This window comes from Aphis gossypii, unplaced genomic scaffold, assembly GCF_020184175.1.
Source record: "Aphis gossypii isolate Hap1 unplaced genomic scaffold, ASM2018417v2 Contig00447, whole genome shotgun sequence".
Lineage (NCBI taxonomy): Eukaryota > Metazoa > Arthropoda > Insecta > Hemiptera > Aphididae > Aphis > Aphis gossypii.
Genome location: NW_026083109.1, coordinates 206,680 through 228,090, shown reverse-complemented (window position 1 = coordinate 228,090; position 21,411 = coordinate 206,680). Strand labels below are relative to the sequence as shown.

Here is a 21,411-nt window from a genome sequence, read left to right as displayed (position 1 = left end):
AAGAAAGAAACGCCTCATCATATAAATTGTTTGGGGGCTTACCACTATGCATTTTCATTTCTAATAACTCCAATTTTGCATCAATTCGTTTGAGTATTTCTAAAGTTAGCATTTGTAGTTCAAGCAATTTCTTATATGTGTTATTTTCATTAGTGTTGTCTGAACTAATATCAATATTGTTCACTTCTAGAAAAACAAAAAAAAAAAAAAAATACAATTTTATTTATTCAATCTTTAAAAATTATAACTACAATCAACTATAAATATTTACCAGGTGGCAAAAGTGTAGTATAAGTTGTTGTAGAATTAGTAAATGAAGTATTATCATACTGGCTAATCTGATTTAAATTACCTAAAAAAAATATTCATTCATTTATCACTTATATACTAACGGTAATTTTGTAAACGTTTATAACTTATTGTTTATCATGATAATGATGTTAAAAACATATTAATAATTTGTGACATTAAAAGTATTTAACAAAATCATCATTTATTTATTATAACCATGGCCATAATGTGTATTATAATATAATGGCATGTAAAAACTTTTATGATAACATACCAAGTGACATAAGATTAGAAGTAGAATTTCCAGGACTAGGTTCTTGTACTGTATTATATTGTCTAGCTGCTGTATTTAAAGAACCTAAACAAATTAATTTATTTTATGAATCCACTATTAACAATTGTCATAAATTATTGTAATTTTTAATAAAAACTTACAAGAAATTATATTGCTGTTTGTTTTAGATATCTTAAATGGAGTTAATGGTAGACAATCATCAGATTCTATAAAATATAAAAAAAATATATCTATGTAGTTTAACACATTATAAAATATTATCAATATAGGTATATTAATTAAACAAAAATAATTAATTAATTTAAATGTAAAAATTGTATTTAACTATAGATTACTAATGAAATATAAAATTATTGCTCTTTAATAAATAGAAAAACATACCATCACTATCAATGTTCTTGTCAATCACTATTTTTCGTTTTTTTTTTGTTATTGATGTTCTGTGGGGAGTTTTTTCTGATTCTGATGCTGAAGCAAACAGTTCTCTTTCTTTTGAAACAGCATCAGTATAATCATCTAAAATACATAAAAAATATATGATTCAAAATTGAATTCTTAAAAAACTAGAAATTAGGTAAAATAATAAGAAAAACACAATATCAAATTTATTATAACAAAATAGGTAGGTATACTAAATGTACTTACCGAAATATTCTGATACAATTGAAATTGAGTATGTTGGCCAATCATTTTCTGGTTCACACAATTTAAATATCAATGAAGTAACATTTCCTTTGTTAGGCCATTTACAAAAACACACGTTCCCACAAAAAATAATCCATTTTACTGGGACAACAGAATATTTATTTTCATTGGCAAAGTAACCAACAACCCACTGTAAAATAACATTTTTTTTGTAAGGAATTATTGTAGAGGCATATTAATTGGGATTCAACAAAATAAATGATTATTCAGCGATATAATGAGTTGATGAATAGCGGTGTGACATCATAGAGCCGACGACTGAGCAGCCTCCTATGTTTTGTTTTTTTCCTATGAATTTTTTTTTTCATAGTCCTAAATATATTTATGTAAAATGTTTAGTTTGGTAAATCGTTATTGTGTGAAGCGAGGAACTTTTACATATACAAAATAGGCATATTACAATTTACAATTCTATATTTCTTAATATCTCTTAAAGTAATATTTTTTTTTCATCGGAATTTCACCAAATATTTTCATATACTATAATATAGTCACAGCTATAATAGTTTAACATTTAGAATAAATTTAAAGAATTTTTTTTTAGTATCAAGTTCAATTAAGTATATAATAGGTTACCAATGAAAAAGTAAAATTGCCTACAAGTTGCAAGTTTTAACATATATAAATAGGTACTTATAGTTATAGTATTATAAAACAAAATTACCTGTTTAGAATAGGAGTTGTCCATCTTATTTGTCACTTGCACAACAAAATGAAAACTTGGTAGTTGGTAGTGAATATAACAGAAGACGCAGATATAAAACTGTATTACACTTATAACCAAGCTTGTGGAAAATATTTATAAAATTAAACGAACAGATGATCATACACAATATTATTTTAAACGATTTAGACGGACCGAGCTAATAACACTGGCGTAGTATCGGGTTTACTGTTAGTCTGCGTTTAAATTAAGTTTTGTGATTTCTCGATGGTTATCCCAACGAGCTTTCTGACGACTAATCAATTGTGGCTTTTATTTTTTTTATTTTTAGATTATGATGCGATTATCTCATTGTTTCTTCCCAGTTCACCAACAACCGGATTTTCTAGCGAAAACCCAAGTTTATTTTATAAAGCTTGTATGTCCATATAATATATGAAAAAAAATATTTATATACAGAGTATCGGCGAACTGGGAAAACACCTATATCACATCGATGAAATATTAAGTTATCTGTGAGATATTGCATTCGAATAAATGCATTATTGCTATAAATGAGTAATCGATACGACTTCGCATACAATAATACTCATAGTACCTAGTCGAATATTTATTTCTATATGTTATTACAATTATAAAATAATTTATATCGCATAGAAATCACTTTGTGACATCTCGGAGAATATAATAATTAACATATTTTTTTTTAACATCTATTGGAAATCACATAGTAGTAATTATGTGATGTCACATTTGAGACATAAAAATACAATCTCTGAGATGTTAAAATCACCTTTATGCACATAGGGAGTTGTCTTTACTTTGGTCATTTTCTGACATGATAACAAAAGTAAGGTTATACACCCATGCTTGTCTGCTATAAAATGTATCTGTTACACTCAGTTTAGGAAGTGGTTGATTTTGCATTATGTTGAAACACACCTGAACAGTATTAGGTAATTTTTCAGCCATCATTCGAGAAAAGCATTTTGATTTATTTTTGTGTTCTAATAATGTATCTTCTAAATCAACTTTTTTTTCAATATCATTTTCATTTTTTATTTTAACTGAAGTCTCGAACAAAATGAATATACATCTTGCCGTGGATGTCTAAAACCCAAATTAAAATTATTACAAAAAACATTATAATATTTACTTAATGATACAATAGATTTCTTATTAACTTATTAACTTCCCTTTTTTTCTTCCAATGTTTCCACATAACTGAAACAGATAAACTAGGTTGCAAGTAACTACGGCCTGTATCTTGTCTACAATAATGACTTTTTTACTTTTAAACGATGCAATATGTTTTTTAATGGATGTAGATATTTCATCAAATTAATTAATCCTGGCAATGCTAAATCCTCCCCTTTTTTCTTTAGGTCTACTATGATTTTGTGTAAAGCTAATATATTTTATCTCCTTTTTGTAATTCTTGTAATTCCAGTGAATGCAATTGAACATACTTGAATGATGTCACCTTTTTCAGTAGGCAAATAATAAATAACTACTGTTTTTTCTTTTTTCTTTCTTTTGCGACGATCTGTTCTTATTGGACGATCAATTTTCATCATTGTGAGGAGAAATTTATATTGTTCTATTTTAGAAGTTAATTCACATAAATTTGTTTTAAACGTGTGAAAATCAGTTGATTTTAAAATTGATACACTGCATTTTTTTGATATAGTATTAGAACGAGGACATGTGATAGACCAGTCATGAGCAATTTGATTTTTTTGTATTTGTTTAATTTTTTTTTTTTTTTTATTTATTTTATCTCTTTTTCTAACAGTTGGATTTGAACAGATAGGTTCTGCATACTCAGGATTTGAACTTGTGTTTGAAACTTTGGCAGGTGTGTCATGTTCAGCTATTTGAAGATCAGTGGCGCATGGTAATTGTATTACAATAGGACACAAGTCATCAAGTGGTATAATATTTTCAGAAACTTAAAAATAAAATCCATTTCTTGCATGGTTTGATAGTTCTAAAAATATATTAAGTAATAAATATAACAGTGTTATAAACATAATTAAATACATAATACTATTCTTTTAAGTTTATACTTTAATATTATTAAATAATATAAATATACATTACACATTGGCATTTCATCATCAAAAGATAAAAATGTTTATTTAGCTATGATATATATTATACTTTTATAATCATTATCGTTTAAAAAATAACTATTAAGTAAAATATATTTTACCAGTTTAATTATTTAATCTTACATTCTTACCATTTCAATAATGTCTCTTGAATTCATAAAACTGTGTGGTTCACATGCATTTAACCAATTTGTTACTTTATCCTAAAAAGACAAATAATATATTAATATATATATAATTTAAAATTTATCTAAATATTCTATTAGGCATTAAAAAATTCATTTGTCATATATTATCAAAACAATTGACAGTGATTCTGTTGACAGATAAATCAGGTGTTTTTTGTACTTCAAAAGTAGTATCCTTAAACAAAATATAATAATACAAATTTGTGATTGATTATTTTTTAGAATTTTAGACCAAATATTTTATTCTTATTTATTGAAGCTTAAATAAATTATTAAACATTTATTATACCATTATGTAGTTATATTTGCTACTGTTGTCTAATGATTTTGATTCACAAGACATCAATCATTCAGTAATTTTATCCTAGACAAATATATAGGTATTTTATTACAATGAAACACTATTATAAGGGTGTACAAATTAATACAAAAACTAACTTACAGATAAATATTACATTGTTCAAGTATAGAAATTAACTAACATAATATTGTGTAAATATTATTCTAATAATTATTATATTTATTGCAATATAAATACTAAGTAGGAACTTACTTCATTTTTATTAGCTAATTTCCCAACATACTCGTTTGTTGAAGGTGGAAAAAGATTTTTAGAAACCTATAATTTTATTTATAAATCAAAACTAGGTACATCGGTTTTATGTTAGTAATTAATTTGGTCACTTACCTTTTTGGCCACTTCAATCATTTTTTTTGAGCGTTTCATTTTTAATTAACAATATTGTATTGTTGTAACGAGTAATACATGAATGTCGAAATCCAATGTTTCAATAATATAAAAGAACGTATACCAAATAATATCACATATCGAACATAAAGATGAAAGAAATAATATTTATTGTATCATGGAACATTATAAATTTATAACGAAAGACACTAATTTGATAACCCGTTAAACACAAACCAATATACTTAAAGGAATAAACTATTTTTAGAAATATCGGAATGTTTGTTTACTTATTATATGATAACACTTTTACTTATAGCAAACAACAGTATGTTTTCAAACTTACCTTAAAACTAAAAATATTTTTTCAAACCATAATAAGATTAATATTGGTAATAATACGGTTTGATACAAATTAAATGTAGATACGCATATTTAACATAGAAAATACTACATTATGTCATAGTTAATGGAAATAATACGTTCTGTTAAAATGTATTGGAAATAACACTTTTTGAGAAAACAAGATATATTAGATATATATTAGATGTTTTTATATGTATAGATGTGGCTTATAATTTTCTAGTAAATAGTAATCATGTAGTATGTCCTACTATAATAATAATTTTAAGTTTTATATTTACAACAGTAAAGTTTAACTTGGTAAATGTTTATACAAACTAAAATACTCGTGCAATTTATGACTTATGAATATTGTTGAGTGCCAGTATCAGATTTGAATCCAAATGGTTAATTTGAATGAAAGTTAAACTTAATAACGAAATATGTCTTTATTGCATATAAAAAAAATACATGTAACAAACAAAATAAGTGGCTGAGTGTCGTGAAAGTGCTCAGTTGTTGATAGCTTTGGTACATCTCCCGTTGCTGGTCTTCGGGCTCCCTTATGTATTGTGTTGCGTCTCTTGGTTACGTCGAATTGCCGCCTTCTGGGTGAAACCAGGTGTCTTTGTAGTTGTTGCTGCAAATTCGGACACGAATTTGAGAATGTGCAATAACATCTCAAATGCATCATTCGTGCACTATAATTATTGGTGCGCTTATTATCCCAACACATGTCATGGTCATAGTAGCATCCGCATTACCCTTGACACGAGGCATGGTCATACTAACTTAGCCTTGATATCTCGTAGATATCTTATAGATATCTCATAGCCCATAACAATATTATGACTTGAAAAAAAAATTAATATAACTTTTACCGAGTTAAGTTTATTTTATTTTATATCTTAACTTAAATTTTAATTTATTTTAGTTAATTATTTTCATTAACTTGCTCACCTTTGCATAAAATATACCGGGACTCAACTCATATACTCCAAAAAATATAACGGGATCCAACTCGTGCTGTTTTTAAAATCTGGGACCCAACTCGAGTTTGTTCAACCATTTGGTTGTTCATTTTTAAATATGACGTTTATTTCTGAAAAAAAAAACATGGATTAAGATCAATTTTTAAGTTTAAATGCGAAGTTTGTAATATTATTATGTTTATTGAATCGGAAAAATCGAAACCGGAAACTCATTTACCAATTAACGAAGCCGCCGTTAGCGGATCAATATCAGCTGGAATTGGATTTACGCAACTGTCTGAATTGTGCGCGACAACGGATATTATATGTATGACGTCATTTATTTTTGTATTAGTTCAAGGATTTATTAACAAAAGAATTCACGATATAGCAGAAGCACAAATAAAAATCACCGGTGACGAAGAGCGTCGTTTAGCAATAGAAGCTGGAACAGTAGATGTTGACGGAATTCCTATGTGTACGGTTGTCGCAGATGGACAATGGTCTAAGCGCAGTTACAAAACTAAATATGACGCATTATCTGGAGTGGTAAGAAAATTAAATATATCGATTGTGTACATTTTAATATTACATTTTTCATTTCAGGAAACAATATTTGGTTATAGATCAAAAAAAAATTTGTTTGTGGGTATTAGAAATCGGTTTTGTGTAATTTGAGAAAACAAAAAATAAAAAATTACAACCACCTGAATACACATGTTTTTTAAATTGGAAAAAGGGTGCTACAAGTATGGAAGCTGATGGTATTGGTGATGGTTTTAAACAAAGTATACAAATGCATGGTCTAAAATACAATAAGCTAATAGGTAAGCTTCTAAAATTGTTTAGGAGAAGGAGATTCTAGTGTTACAAAAAGATTAGCTAAAATAATGCCTTATGGTCCTAGACTGCCTATAATAAAAATAGAATGTCGCAACCATTTATTGCGAAATTATGGAACAAAATTAGTAGCTCTGACGTTAAATACTAAGTATCCGATTTCGTTGAGAAAACATATAAAATCAAAAATATTACGATTTAGATTTTCAATAACTAAGGCAATTGAATATCGTAATAGCTTACATGGTCAAACAGACAACCAAAAATCAGTAGGCAAGTTAATTATTATAATTATTATTATTTTTTTTTTTTTTTTGATAAGATTATAAATTAACATTATTATTGTGTTATAACATTACATACATTATTATTTAAGGATTACGACAAGATATAAATAACAGTTTTCGACGCATTTTGGGTGCCCATGATCGATGTGAATCATACTTTTGTAAGAGTCCACAAACAAATGAAAAAAATATGATTGAAGACGCCGAAAGATCAGGGCTTGTGAGCGAAGTATCCCAAATAATATCTCGTTTAGTAGCGAATGTTGATAGTTTACTGATGAATGTTTACATCAACGTGTGTGAACAATTCAATAGTGTAATTAATAAATATTTAGCGGGTACACGAATAAATTAATCTCAAAGAAATTCATATAATGCTCGAGTTGAAGCTGCGGTTATATCATGCAACTCAGGTGGAAAGTTTCTTCGGTTAATGACATAATTCCAGGTGAATAGCATATTAGTTAGGCATTTTCATATATTATTATTCTAAACAAATAGTTATACCTAATATTCATGTAATATAATGATAATGATTTTATTATTAATTACACTTATTAATTTACTAAAACTGATGATATGTATTATATTATTATGTACTAGTACATGCTGGTACTATTATAAACATATAATGTGTACCAAGTATAATATTATAATAGGTATACATTGTTATAATACGTATATGATTTATACGAATCATTTACACAAAATGTACATTTTTTCTTCAGGAGAAATAGGAAAAAAATGCTTGCTTCTAGTGAAAAGAAAAGATGTCGGCCAAAATCAAAAAAACTTCTTTTTACCAGAAATTCGGAAAAAAGGGGTTATAATGGCCCGGATAAAGATTATGGTTTAGCTGAACCAATGCCAGAAGATGGTATTTCAAAAGAAGTATTAGAAAAAACAAAAATAGATTTCATAAGTTCATTACAGTTGAACATTGAAGAACGATCGGCCATCGAAGAAAAAACAAGAGACCAGGCCAATTCTCAAATTGGGCATGTTGAACGTCGAAATCGGCTTACAGCTTTGAATTTTGTTCGCGTGTGTAAACTTCGACCAACAACATTATGCAAAAATACGGTTTATGACATTATATATAGGAAGTTTTCTTCAAACGCGACTAATTGTGGTAAAGATACCGAACCAGATGTTATCGTTAAATATCGATATAATATAAAATAATTATGTTCAACTAATAACTAGATAGATTGTAATTTGTCAATATAATTATTCAATAAATAATTTTTAAAAAATTAATGCATATTAATGCTATCTGTGTTCTATAATTATTTTTATCATATCTTCAATAGGCTTCAATAGGACATAAGTTTATATATTATAATCAATCAATAAATAAATAAATTATCTGTGATAGATGTATTTATACTAATAAATTAAAATATATACAACATTTGGCTTTATAGTTTCTATAAACAATGTGTTGGCTACGTGCGCACCAATTAGGGCTAACGCCGGAAGCCTAACTCCTCCGGGCGATTCCTCAACGGACATAAGTCAATTCGGTACTAGAATTAGAATTGAATACAATTAATATTTAATGTGGGTGTATATTATTGTAACAATATATATATTTAAAGGGGAACAAAACATTAGACCACTCCGAAGCTGGTAAGTCTGGTCCTTGTCTTGTCTGCGGGCTGATCTGCTCGTGTGATGAGGTATACAAAGACCCTTTTATTTTGTAACGTGACACTACACAGTACACATGGTTTGTGTACAACAACACTAAGATCTCTTGGAGCACAGAAAAATAACGACGTTCATGAAGCCAGCCAAAACGAATAATAAAACAGTTAGAAGAGAAGCGACGTCGGACGGACGCAACAGTCGGCCCGGCGGCCCTGGTAGTCTGACCAACAACCAACAGTGCCGGCATATCACGCGTTACAGTGACGCGTAATGTATTATGTTTTAAAACACCGATGGTGCTCAAACACAATGTATATAATTAAGGATTTGAGTCAATTATTATTTAAATTGTTATAAGTTCTCGAATTATGTAATTAAGTTATGCATTAATTACGTAGTTGGTTAATTTATTCAACTGGCTTTTATTTATTCGTATGTACCTAAGGCATTTTTCGTTACCTATATTGATTTAAATTTTATATTTTATTTGTATGATCAACATTGATACAATTAATTTTATAGTACGATTTTCTTCAAGCTCAAAAAAGAATTATTCAAATTATAAAAGTGTTATGTGAGTTTATGTAAAATATGATGTACAGAGTAATAAAAATATACGAAATATAAAATTCGATATCGGTTCTATGAAAAAAATAAGGCAAAATATTATATTATTCTGTCACCAATATTTAATTGTTTTTGTATTGTGTATAATAATTATTTATAGACAGCGAGCGGCCCAGCCGCGATATGAAAACCAGTTTTGACCCATGGTGCGGTATGGCTGCAATAGTGCGCGGGGTGGTGGTATGAACATTGTTTTCGAATGCGGCCGCTATACTAAGCAGAGCAGCACATGATGACTGTAAATTTCTAAATTTCTTACCAAAACATGCTTTTGTACTTCCCATTTTCCTCAGCTCTTGTTAGTCGTAGAAACATGATATTTTCACCAAATAAATTCTGAGAAGTTCTTCTAGATGACTATGTTTCGGTTTTTGAAAAAGATTAAAAATCTGGAACGCAGTCACCTAGAAAAACTTTTCAGGATTATTTTAGTGAAAAAATCATGTTTCTACGACTAATGAGAGCTGAGGAAAATGGGAAGTACGAAATCATGTTCTTACGGTCGAATTTCGGGTACCAGAACGGCCTCTTAAGAGTTGCGGAATATTAGTTACGATATATTTTTATTATACATATAGTAGGTATTTATAACATTATTTTTATGAAATAGATTTTCTTATATAAGTCACGGATTTACATTTTGGATAGGTTCATTTTATATTTGTAATACATTGTTATATCTTACTTAGTTATAGCTCCAAGAAGAAATAGGCTTAGTGGTGCTGAATACAAAAAAAAAAAATAGATAAGCTCAAAAAATTTAATTTGAATAAAGTTGTTCAAAAAACTATTATAATTGACACAATGTTCAGAGTAAGTATTTTATTTATATTGACTGTAAAGTAAACTAATAATAGTATGACATTTATATAAATACTTCTTCTTTCTGGGCTTTTACATGCCTTTAAGGCCCATCGCCGCAACAACATATTGTTTCCATTCTTCTCTATCATTTGCACATTATTTTGCGTTTCTTACGTTCAGGAGTTGCAAGTCTTCCTTTACTCTATCCTCCCATCCTTGTCTGAGGCGTCCTTGAGGCCTCTTAGTGTCGGGTTTCCATTTAGTTATTGATCCAATCATTCCCTTTGATCTCCATACCCTGGGCCTCTGTCCCATCCAACTTATCCTCGTACTCTTCAAGGACCCAACAATTGTAGGTTCCTTGTATAGATTATCCAATTCCCTGTTGCCTCTCACCTCATACTCTCCATCGTTATTTCTCTTTGGACTGAAGATTTTCCTTAATATCTTTCTTTCGAAGACTCCTAACTTTCTTTCGTCCGATTTTGTCGTGGCCTGTGTACAAGGTCTGTTCAAAAAGTTCCCGAATTTTTAAATTTTTAATTTATGTTGCTTACCTACAAGCTATTGAGACGGGAGATGGACAATCAACCGACAATCATTCGACCGACAGGACAGTCGACCGACAACCAAAATACCGACAATAATATAATATGGGCTGCATCTTAGTTGTGGTCATTGAACTTATGATAACATAATATCATATAGTTCAATGGTTGTGGTCAAGACGATTTTTGTGAGATAAAGAGATATAAAAGTTTCGGTCACACTAACTTAAGGTATTATCTAAGTGACAGCATTATTATACCTAAATTCCAGGCGGAATTGTTATTAGGTATACGATAAAAATTTTTTTCAATATAATAATTTTTTGAAAATGAATTGTACAATAACCATTTATGTTAATGAGATTTCGCTCGAGAAAGATAATTTTCTAGAGCAACAACACACTATTATGAAGAAGGTGAAATTAATCAACTTGAATATCTGAAGTCGATTTCTTTCAAATGTGTACCTATAAAATTTAAACCAATTGTAATTTTTATTATTAAACAGTATTATACAATACTATATTATATTTTGACACAAGTCTAACCACTTCATTTAAACATAATCCAAGTAGGTATCAACATTTTTAACCATACCTACATAATAAATAAGAGTGTATACAGTCCTAAGTCTGTTATCTTTTCGATATTAATAGGAAAAAAAATGTTGATTATTATGTTTCTAAATTAGGTAGTATGTAACCTTTTTGAAGGGTGACCTGAACTAGTACGTAATTTTTGATTTTGACCACAACTATAGTGAACACCGAATATTTGTAGTAATTTAATTTCACATTTAATTTATATTTTTATTTTAATCTAATCGATTTATTATTTAATCGAAACATTTTATCGTACGACAACAAACACTCAATTGATACGGTGCCTTTTTCCAATTGTGTAAATTTAATTGAGTCTTTGAAGATACTCGCAGTCTCTGTGTGGAATTTATACAGTATAGGTGAAAATATGGAAGAATATTGCAACGTGCTCTGATAGTTAAATGTAATATATAAATTACCATAGCCAACAATACTCTAAACCATGGGGGCATAAAGGACATCCTTATAGTTATGTTAGGGTGAGCAACCAGGCAAGCAATGATTGGGTGTGGTCGGATCTAATAAACAAAAGTAGAAAACAATCAAAAGTATCATCGCCCGTGTGCTTCTTATCCGCCGGGAAGTAATAATATATAACTACTATTCGGTGACATATTATGGATACGTAATTGCCACCCGGTAGAGTATATTAGTTGCGGAATCACTCACCCGATAGAATATTATAGTCATATAATTGACGCACGCTATCGCCCGGATGACGCAAAGCGTGGGCAGAAGCGGATGCAGGTGCAGAAGACCAACAGGAGTCTGAGGGTACGGCGGGAGTCCCTAGACGATATAAAAGGGGGTCCAGATTAGGCACAATTCAGATGTGATCCACCAGAGTTAGAACGAGCACCTTCACGTCACCCAGATCAATAGTTTTGTCATTTGGACATAGAATATTTTTCACAAGTTCAATTAATTGGACTTAGAATAATTTTTAAATAAACACTTAGAATAATTTCGAGAGTTTTCATTTATTTCAAAACAACCTTTCCGATTCGACATCATTCAACTGATTGTACGTGGCACGTTACAATATTGTGATATTGTCCTGTCACAACAAGGACGAGAAAAATTGGTAGTGAAAGGTTATTTAATGGTTAAAGATAAAAATAGAGACGATCTGTATTATTGGAATTGTGAAAAAAAAGTATTATTTAAATGCAAAGGGCGTGCGTCCACTATTGTAATTGATGGAAGACATAAGTTGAGATCCGATAATGACCATAATCATGCTCCAGAAGCTAGTCGAGCTCTAGTTGCTATTGCAAATTCTATATTAAAAGGTAAATAAAAATTATTAGACATTTTTTTTTAAGCCTATTTAGTAATTTAAATTAAATAAAATATTAAGATACAGCCCGGTCTACAACAAATAAACCGTCCCAAATTATTCAATCTACACAATCCAACGTTTCAGAGAATATAAAACCTTATCTTCCTAGTTACGGAGCACAACGAAAAAAAATAAAGCGTGCACGTATTACTCACCACCATACAGAACCAAATTCAATTGATGATCTTAATATACCGGATAATTTGAAAAAAACACTATCTGATCAAATATTTCTCATTAAAAAATCAGTAATAGGTATGTTAATAAATTAATAATTATGCAATCTAAATTTAGTTTTTTTTCTATTTATTTTAGGTGAAGATAAAATACTTGTATTTTCTACTTTGAATAACGTTCAAAAACTCAGTCAATCAATGTTTTGGATAGTTGACGGTACTTTTAAACAGTGCCTACTATATTTATGCAACTGTATACTATTCACGCACAAGTTGGTTTCGGTGATAACTCTAGAGCTTTGCCTCTAGTATATGTTCTTATGATAAGTAAAAGAGAGCAATGTTATAACCAAATGTATCAGGTAATAATGAAAATGCAACATTTTTTATTAATTTAGACATCTGTTTTTCAAGCTTATATATTTATAATTTAGAAATGAATTTACTTTAATGCGTTCTCGTTTTTAAAGTAGCTATTTAAAGCAATATATAATAAAAATATTTATAACATTTTTTTTTTTAGGATATAATTGATTTTGCTGAAGACAATAATATAAACTTAGCACCTGAATACATAATAAGCGACTTTGAGATAGCTGCAATAAATGCGAGCAAACATGAGTTTCCGTTATCTAAAAGTAAAGGATGTTTATTTCATTTATGCCAAAGTGCGTGGCGAAAATTACAAAGCCTTGGTCTATCCATCGAGTATGGAAATAATGAAAATTTTAGTATTAAAATTCGACAAATGTTGTCTCTTGCATTTTTGCCCGAAGAGGAAATTCCTGATGCATTCAAAGAGATTAAAGAAATCATGCCTAACAATGCAAGTAGTTTTGTGCAATGGTTTGAAGACAATTATACATTAGGTAAAGTCCGTCGTATAGTGCGCAACACCGAACATAGGAACATTCCACTTTTTCCTCCATCATTGTGGTCAATTTATGAAAACATTGGTACCTATCAGTGGCGGATAGGCCCACCGGGAATTCGGGATTTTCCCGGTAGGCCTTATCCTGTGTTGATGTATGGAGGCCCTAGGACCATTTATCAAATGGTAAATTATTACCTTATGTTATGAAGATTAAAATTAAAAATAAAGATGCAAATTTATTAATTTAATATGTTAAACCTCTTTACAAGAAATACTATTATCATCTAACTACAAACAATATTTATTTTCGTTCTCTGAATCGTTGGGAATATGAGATTTATTTTTAGATTAGAGTTTTAGAAACCCGCATTTATTATCGGTAGATTATTATAGTTGTACTGTATTATGAGTTATGACCAATGCGGTGTTTATATTGTTTATAAGCTTTTAGTCCCGTTGTCATTGTCACGTCTTTATCATTGAATTGTTTCATTGTCTAATGTTAATTCATATTTTCTCATCGTCTTGAAGTGTTAAATATTGTGTACTTGTGTAGTGGTATGTGTATACAATTTTAAATGCGTTATTACATCTAAATAAAAAAAATTATTTTTAATTATTATTGTTAATTAAATTATTATAATTTATTTTATTACATAAACTATTTAATAATAAATTAATAAATAATGAATACTAATAATGAAAATAAAAGAAAAAAACGAAAATATGAGTCGGGAGCTTTAAAACGAAATAAAAAAAATAAAGAAGCACTATTCCAGTGTGCAAATGACAAAAAACAGACTAAAATCAATTTTTTTTCACAAAATAATCTCCAAGGTAAGTTAATTAATAATTAAAATTAAACTTCATATTTGGTACTAAAACAAATTATTGATTTTGTTATTAGATTTAATATTCATAAATCAAATTTATCTTAACTATATTACCTATATAATATATTATAGTAGGTATATTACTATTAAACCATTTACAATACCTATTAATGTATTAGGTATAGACAATGAACTTTCCAAAAACACGATTGTTAAATCTGCAGCAGTGTTATTCGAATCGGTATTAATCAATGACAATGTAATTGAGAATAATAATGTTAAAACATCAAGTATTAATTGTACAAATAGCATTTATAATGTCAAGATAACAGATAATAATTCTGCAAGTAATAATGGTAAAAAATAAAAATGAATATTATATTGTTTATAACTTATTTTCTAATCAAATTTAATCATTTTAGAATTTGACAATGATTATTTCAAAAAACCTAATGAACAGAATTTTGTTGAGTACTGGCTATTTCACCCTTATCAACCAGAAAACAATATTCCATTCTCATCATTAAAAGCATATTTCCGAAAAGATAGCGGAAAGCGAATGTGGGTGTTTTATAATTGCAAAAATTCATCGTTGTATTGTTGTATATGTTTAGCTTACGGTGACGGTACTGGTATATTTTCCATTGGTTTGATGAAATGGAAACATGTTTATGAACGCATTGAAGAACATGAGGTCACTTTAATTCATGGACATAATGTTGAAGCTCATTTAATAAGAAAAAATTGTGCTTCTGTTGATTCTTTTATAAAATATGGCTTGAGTTCAGTTAGAAAAAACCAAGTTGAAAATAATAGGCTTGTGTTGACTCGCATAATTGAAATTGTAAAATTAATTTGCAATCTGTTCTTATCTATGTCTTGCCCGGTACGGTCGTTTATAGTGTAGTGTGCCTGTCCGTTATCTAATACGCCGTGTGGTACGTGCCGATCTAGTGTCTCGCCGTCAAAAAAAATATCGTGCGCTGTTTGTAGTGAATATTTCCACCAAAAATGCATATCAAACTCTATGAAAGGGAATGTGGACTTACTCAACTGGACATGTAATATTTGTGAAAATGATTTAGTTATTAAAAAGAACGTGACAATAAGAAAGCACGAATCTAACAATATTTCTGCTAAGTCTTCAGTTGACGATATTAATCTAAGAACCATAAGAGACGATATTGTGGCTCTAATGAATAAATTTGAAAGTGTATCAGCTACTAATGTAGAAGTTGAGAAGTCAGTAAGTTTCTGTTCGGCAAAACTGGATGACTGCTGCAAAAAAATTGATTCTTTATTCTCTCAAATGAACCTTCTTGATAAAAAAGTTAATGATCTTGATACTAAGTACTCAAATCTTGAAAAAGAAATTAATTTACTTAAAATTAATCTAAATAAATATGAACAACAATCATTGACAAATAACGTATCAATAAGCGGTATTCCAATTACTAAGAATGAAAACGTCGAAGAAATAATTAAGGCTACTGCTAAAGCCTTAAATGTTGATATTCGTAATGAAGATATTCAATTTGCTTACTGTTCTAAAGTAATTAAGAACAACGACAGTAAGATAATAGTTTCATTTAATAATAAAGCCGTTAAAGATGTGTTCTTAAACAAAACTAAGGCACTTCAATTAAAAAAACAACCATTAAAATCAAACCAAATACATAGTTCTTTCCCTGATAGAATTATTTATATTAACCACGAACTTACGCCACTATTCAGAAAATTATTTTGGTTAGCAAAACAGTTTGCAAATATTTATGGTTGGAAATACGTATGGAGTAGCCCGAATGGTATATATTTGAGAAAAAATGAAGATGAAGCAGTTATGAAGTTACAATCAATTAGTGATCTACTCAAGCTTGATGAAGAAAATAAAATACGTCATCTTATTGACCCTGGCTCTAACGTTTCTACTAGGAAGTAGATGGTTCGTCATTTCATATATATATCTAAATAAATATTATTGCTACCATCATTGTAACAGTAAATAATAAAAAAAAAAAAAAAAAATGTCTCTTGATAGTTTAATTTTAAACGAAATTAATTGCTTAAATAATGTAAAAACGTATTATATTGAAGATTTATCTTCTCATTCCTTTTCTATAAATAGTATTAATATTTTTTCAATGAATATTCGTAGCATTAGAGCTAACTTTGACGAGTTAGTACTAATGTTAAGTACCATGAATAACAGTTTTGACATTATTATTTTAAGTGAAACTTGGTTAACTATTGATTTCAACTTTGTGCTAAATGGATATTGTACAATTAACTCACTTGGGGAATTAAATAAATGTGACGGAATAACCATCTTTATAAAAGATAACATTAATTTAAAGTCTATTACGAAAAAAGTTATGACCGATTGTAACTCAATTGTATCGTGTATTGACTATAATGATAAGCAGATTTCAATACTAGGTCTATATAGATCTCCTAGTGGTATTATTGATAACTTTATTAATAGTCTAAATAACTTTCTAGAACAACTTAGCAATAATGAATGTTATATAATAGCTGGCGATATCAATATTAATATTTATGACCAAATTATATCTAGTGTTTATCTTAATATAATGGCAAGTCATAAATTTATCTCCTGTATTAACGAGTTTACTCGCGTTACCAATAACAACGTATCTTGTATTGATCATATTTTTATTCGTAATATTGATGTTCTTACTACGCAAGCTTGTATCCTGAAATCCAAAGTTACAGATCACTATGCAACACTATTAAGCTTTAAAATTCCTTTTAAAAGTAACGAAGGTATAAAAAATCAAATAAAGGATACTCATCGCAAAGTTAATATATATAAACTAACTAAATTCATTGATGATGAAGACTGGTTTAAATTATTTAATTCTAAAAATATAGATATTTCTTTCCAAACCTTTTTATCGAAAATTGAACAAAGTATTAATAACTCAGCATATTACATTAATTCTAATAAAAACATCCCTAAACAAAATAGTAAAATAAAAGAATGGATAACAAAGGGATTGGTGATCTCGATTGCAAATAAACTAAAATTATCTAAATTATCATACAAACGCCCGTTTGATGTTAAATTAAAACGTAAATATAGACAATACTCCAATTTACTAACTACTCTAATAAAAGAATCCAAAAAATTGCATTATCAAAATCTAATACGTAAATATCAAAGTAATCCTAAACAAATGTGGAAAATGATCAATGAAATAGCTGGCAAATTAAATAAAAATAAGATAATCATTGATAAAATTAAACAAAATAACGTTAATATTATAAATGATGAAATCAGTATTGCAAATGAATTCAATAACTTTTTTTATAAACGTAGGTAAGAATATTGAAAATAATATCTTAAATATGGATAAGAAGAATCCTAGTTGGGATAGCCTAAATAATAACTGTCATATTAATGATTCAATTTTTTTTTCTCCTATTAACCAAGATGAAATAGAAAAACATATTCTTCAAATTAAATCTGTATCATCCTTTTATGAATACAATATTACACATTTTATACTGAAAAACACTGCTCGTAGTATCTCTAATCCTTTAATGCTACTGTTAAATGTTACATTCCGACGACTTATATCTTTTTTGGTACGTTTTCTTTTTATTTCAGTTTCTTTTGTATAATTTATTAAAAAATTTCGTTGCCTTTGGTAGTCATTTAACCCCCAAAAGTTATTAAATATGTGTTCTCGCTCTTCTTCGGTAAATTTATCATAACATTTGTTAACGCATTTTCCAATTTTACAGGGGTTGCATTGAACTCCTTTACCAGCACCTGACACACGATTAAGTTTTTTTAAAGCTTTTAAGTTTTTTTTAGTTGTATTTTTTAAGCTTCTAGGACCTATTTCAAATGATTTTTCGAGTGTTATAGAATTCGCTTCACCACTATCTAAGAATACGCATTGCAAATCTAATTGTTCAGGTGTAGGCGATTTAGAAACGTGTGTTGTTTCAGAACATTCTAATAAGACTTCATTTTTATTGGAAGTATTGTTAGTAGAATCAAAAACTAATCTCGGGAACAAGAGGGTGTATTCAAAATTATGTGATCGATGAATCGGTATCATTTATTACAGTATTATTTTTATTCTTTTCGTTTGGCGGTAGCCAATCTACAGTGTCTCTTGAATAATCAGTAAGACTATCTATTAAATTTTCATTGTTAATATCATTATTATCAAGAACAGAATTTTTGTTGGACATAATTTGATTGAATACTGCATTGTTTAATTTGATGCTATCAGTAAAATCTTCTTTTTTTGCAGGGGGGATAAATCTACGTTTTTCCACCTGACACGCTGTCATAGCTGCATTTACTAATCTTTTACTCATAGATGTCATTTTTACGAGACTACAAGTATATAAAAAAAAAATTCAGTTAGCAAATTGAATTATTTTATTACAAAAATAATTAATTTAATTAATAAAATAAACGTGTTCCAATTATAGTATTATACTACATATATGAAAAAATGCCGTAATTTTTATAAAAAATAAAAAAAGAAGTAGGTAGGTAATTAAAAAGATGACAAATATTTAAAAAAAAAATTAAGGATTAAAAACGTGTTCACATTAAGTTACACACGTTTTGCACTTGTGCATCTCACACCACTCGTGAACATACTTATGATTATAATGTTAATAGATACTTATATTTTATTGTAACAAAAATAAAAATACATACCAAATATTCTATTGAAATCGAATACCATCAAATAATAAATATAATTAACGTTTGACACGATTTTAGCGTAAACACAATAACTAAAAACTCGTGGTAATTAAAATAGTTATCAGATATCAACAATACAATAAAATTAAATTGATAATAACCCATTATAACAATATTATAAACATCCGTGATGGTTACGTCCATTTTTAATTTTTTGTCGCTTACGCCCGTTATAAAAAAAAAAAAAATAGTTGGCGCTTACGCCCGTTTATTGGCACTTATAGATATCACTTGATAGATGGCGTTTAAGCCTCCAACTATTGATTATTTAATTATCGATCATAACTTCGTCAATAATTATGATATCGATAATCGGGTGGGTACAATCGATGTAGAATTATGTCGTTTACGCCTTAATGCAAAAAACCGATTTTCGTTAAAAATGTCGCTTACGCCCTTTTTCCTTTCCACCGTCGAATTATTTTATGTCTAATGGACTTAGAATATTTTTCACAAGTTTAATTAAATTAATTAATTGGACTTAGAATAATTTTTAAATAAAAACACTTAGAATAATTTCGAGAGTTTCATTTATTTCACAAAACCTTTCCGATTCGACATCATTCAACTGATTGTACGTGGCACGTTACAATAAGATGGCTATCGAGCAACTTATTGCTGGAGATGCACCACAAAAAAAAAATTAAATATAAAGATACAGCAAAAAAAAATTTACATATATGCAATGATTTTGAAAACCGACCAACTAAACTAAAATGGGTGTAAAAAGTCTTATGTGTCACCCATTTTAGTTGGAAATCAATAAATAATCCAAGATATTTGATTGAGTCAACTCTTTCAATATTTAAACAATTACAATTATTATATTTGTTGATATGAAAAAGTGTGGTATGTATACATAATTTATTTTCAACATCAGAATTAGTATTCTGAATATTAAAGAGAATATATTTAGATTTTGTAAGGTTTAATTCAAGAAAATTATTATTAAACCACGAATTAATTGTATCAAAGACTTGATTTGCTTTAGTATATGATTTATCAGTATTTTTTTCATTTATAAGAACAACAGTATCATCTGCAAAACACACTACCTTTGCATCAACATTTATATTAAGCAGTCCATCTATATATATAATAAAAAAAATGGGCCCAAGAACAGTCCCTTGTGGTACACCGTGATTCAACGCCATAGGATTGCTATACTTTTCATTAATTTTAATGTATTGAATTCTATTAGTAAGGTATGACCTAATAAGATCATTTTCAATACCTCTAATACCAGAATAGTGTAGCTTCTTAAGCAATAGATCATGGTTTAAACTATCAAAAGCCTTTTTGACGTCCAGAAAAATTCCCATAGTTTTATTATTAAGATCAAGATTTTCATGTATGTATTTATTAACGAAGAAATGTGCAAATACAGGATCACTACAATATTGAGTTGAAAAACCATATTCTTGTATATGCCTCCATATGGCTTGACTTAAATGGAAAAAAAAACAACCTTGAATTTTTGTTTGTGGAAATTCGGTTATAATAGAATCATTACTGCCTTTTCGAAGTCAATCAAAATGAAGTAGGATTTAAATCTGGTTTTATTAATTTTAAATTACGGAACATTGCAGTATAAGTGCTTTCTTTTTTGTCTGGTAACAATATATATATACCAATGGTATGACATTAGAAAATTGTATTGTATGTATTGTATATAATTGATAAAATAAATTAGGACACGATGAAAATGTACCGTCAGCAAACCAGTGTTTTGAATATGTCAGAAGATCTAAATTTTTCCAGGTCTAAAAAATTAAAATTCGGTCATCAAAATTTCCTAAACTAGCACTATC

At 28.4% G+C, this 21,411-nt stretch overlaps 1 pseudogene; it reads left to right on the top strand.

Annotated features, from left to right (window-relative positions):
* The first annotated feature begins 5,097 nt into the window (after positions 1 to 5,097).
* LOC126554202 (uncharacterized) lies at positions 5,098 to 6,936 on the top strand (annotated as a pseudogene).
* The last annotated feature ends 14,475 nt before the right edge of the window (positions 6,937 to 21,411 follow it).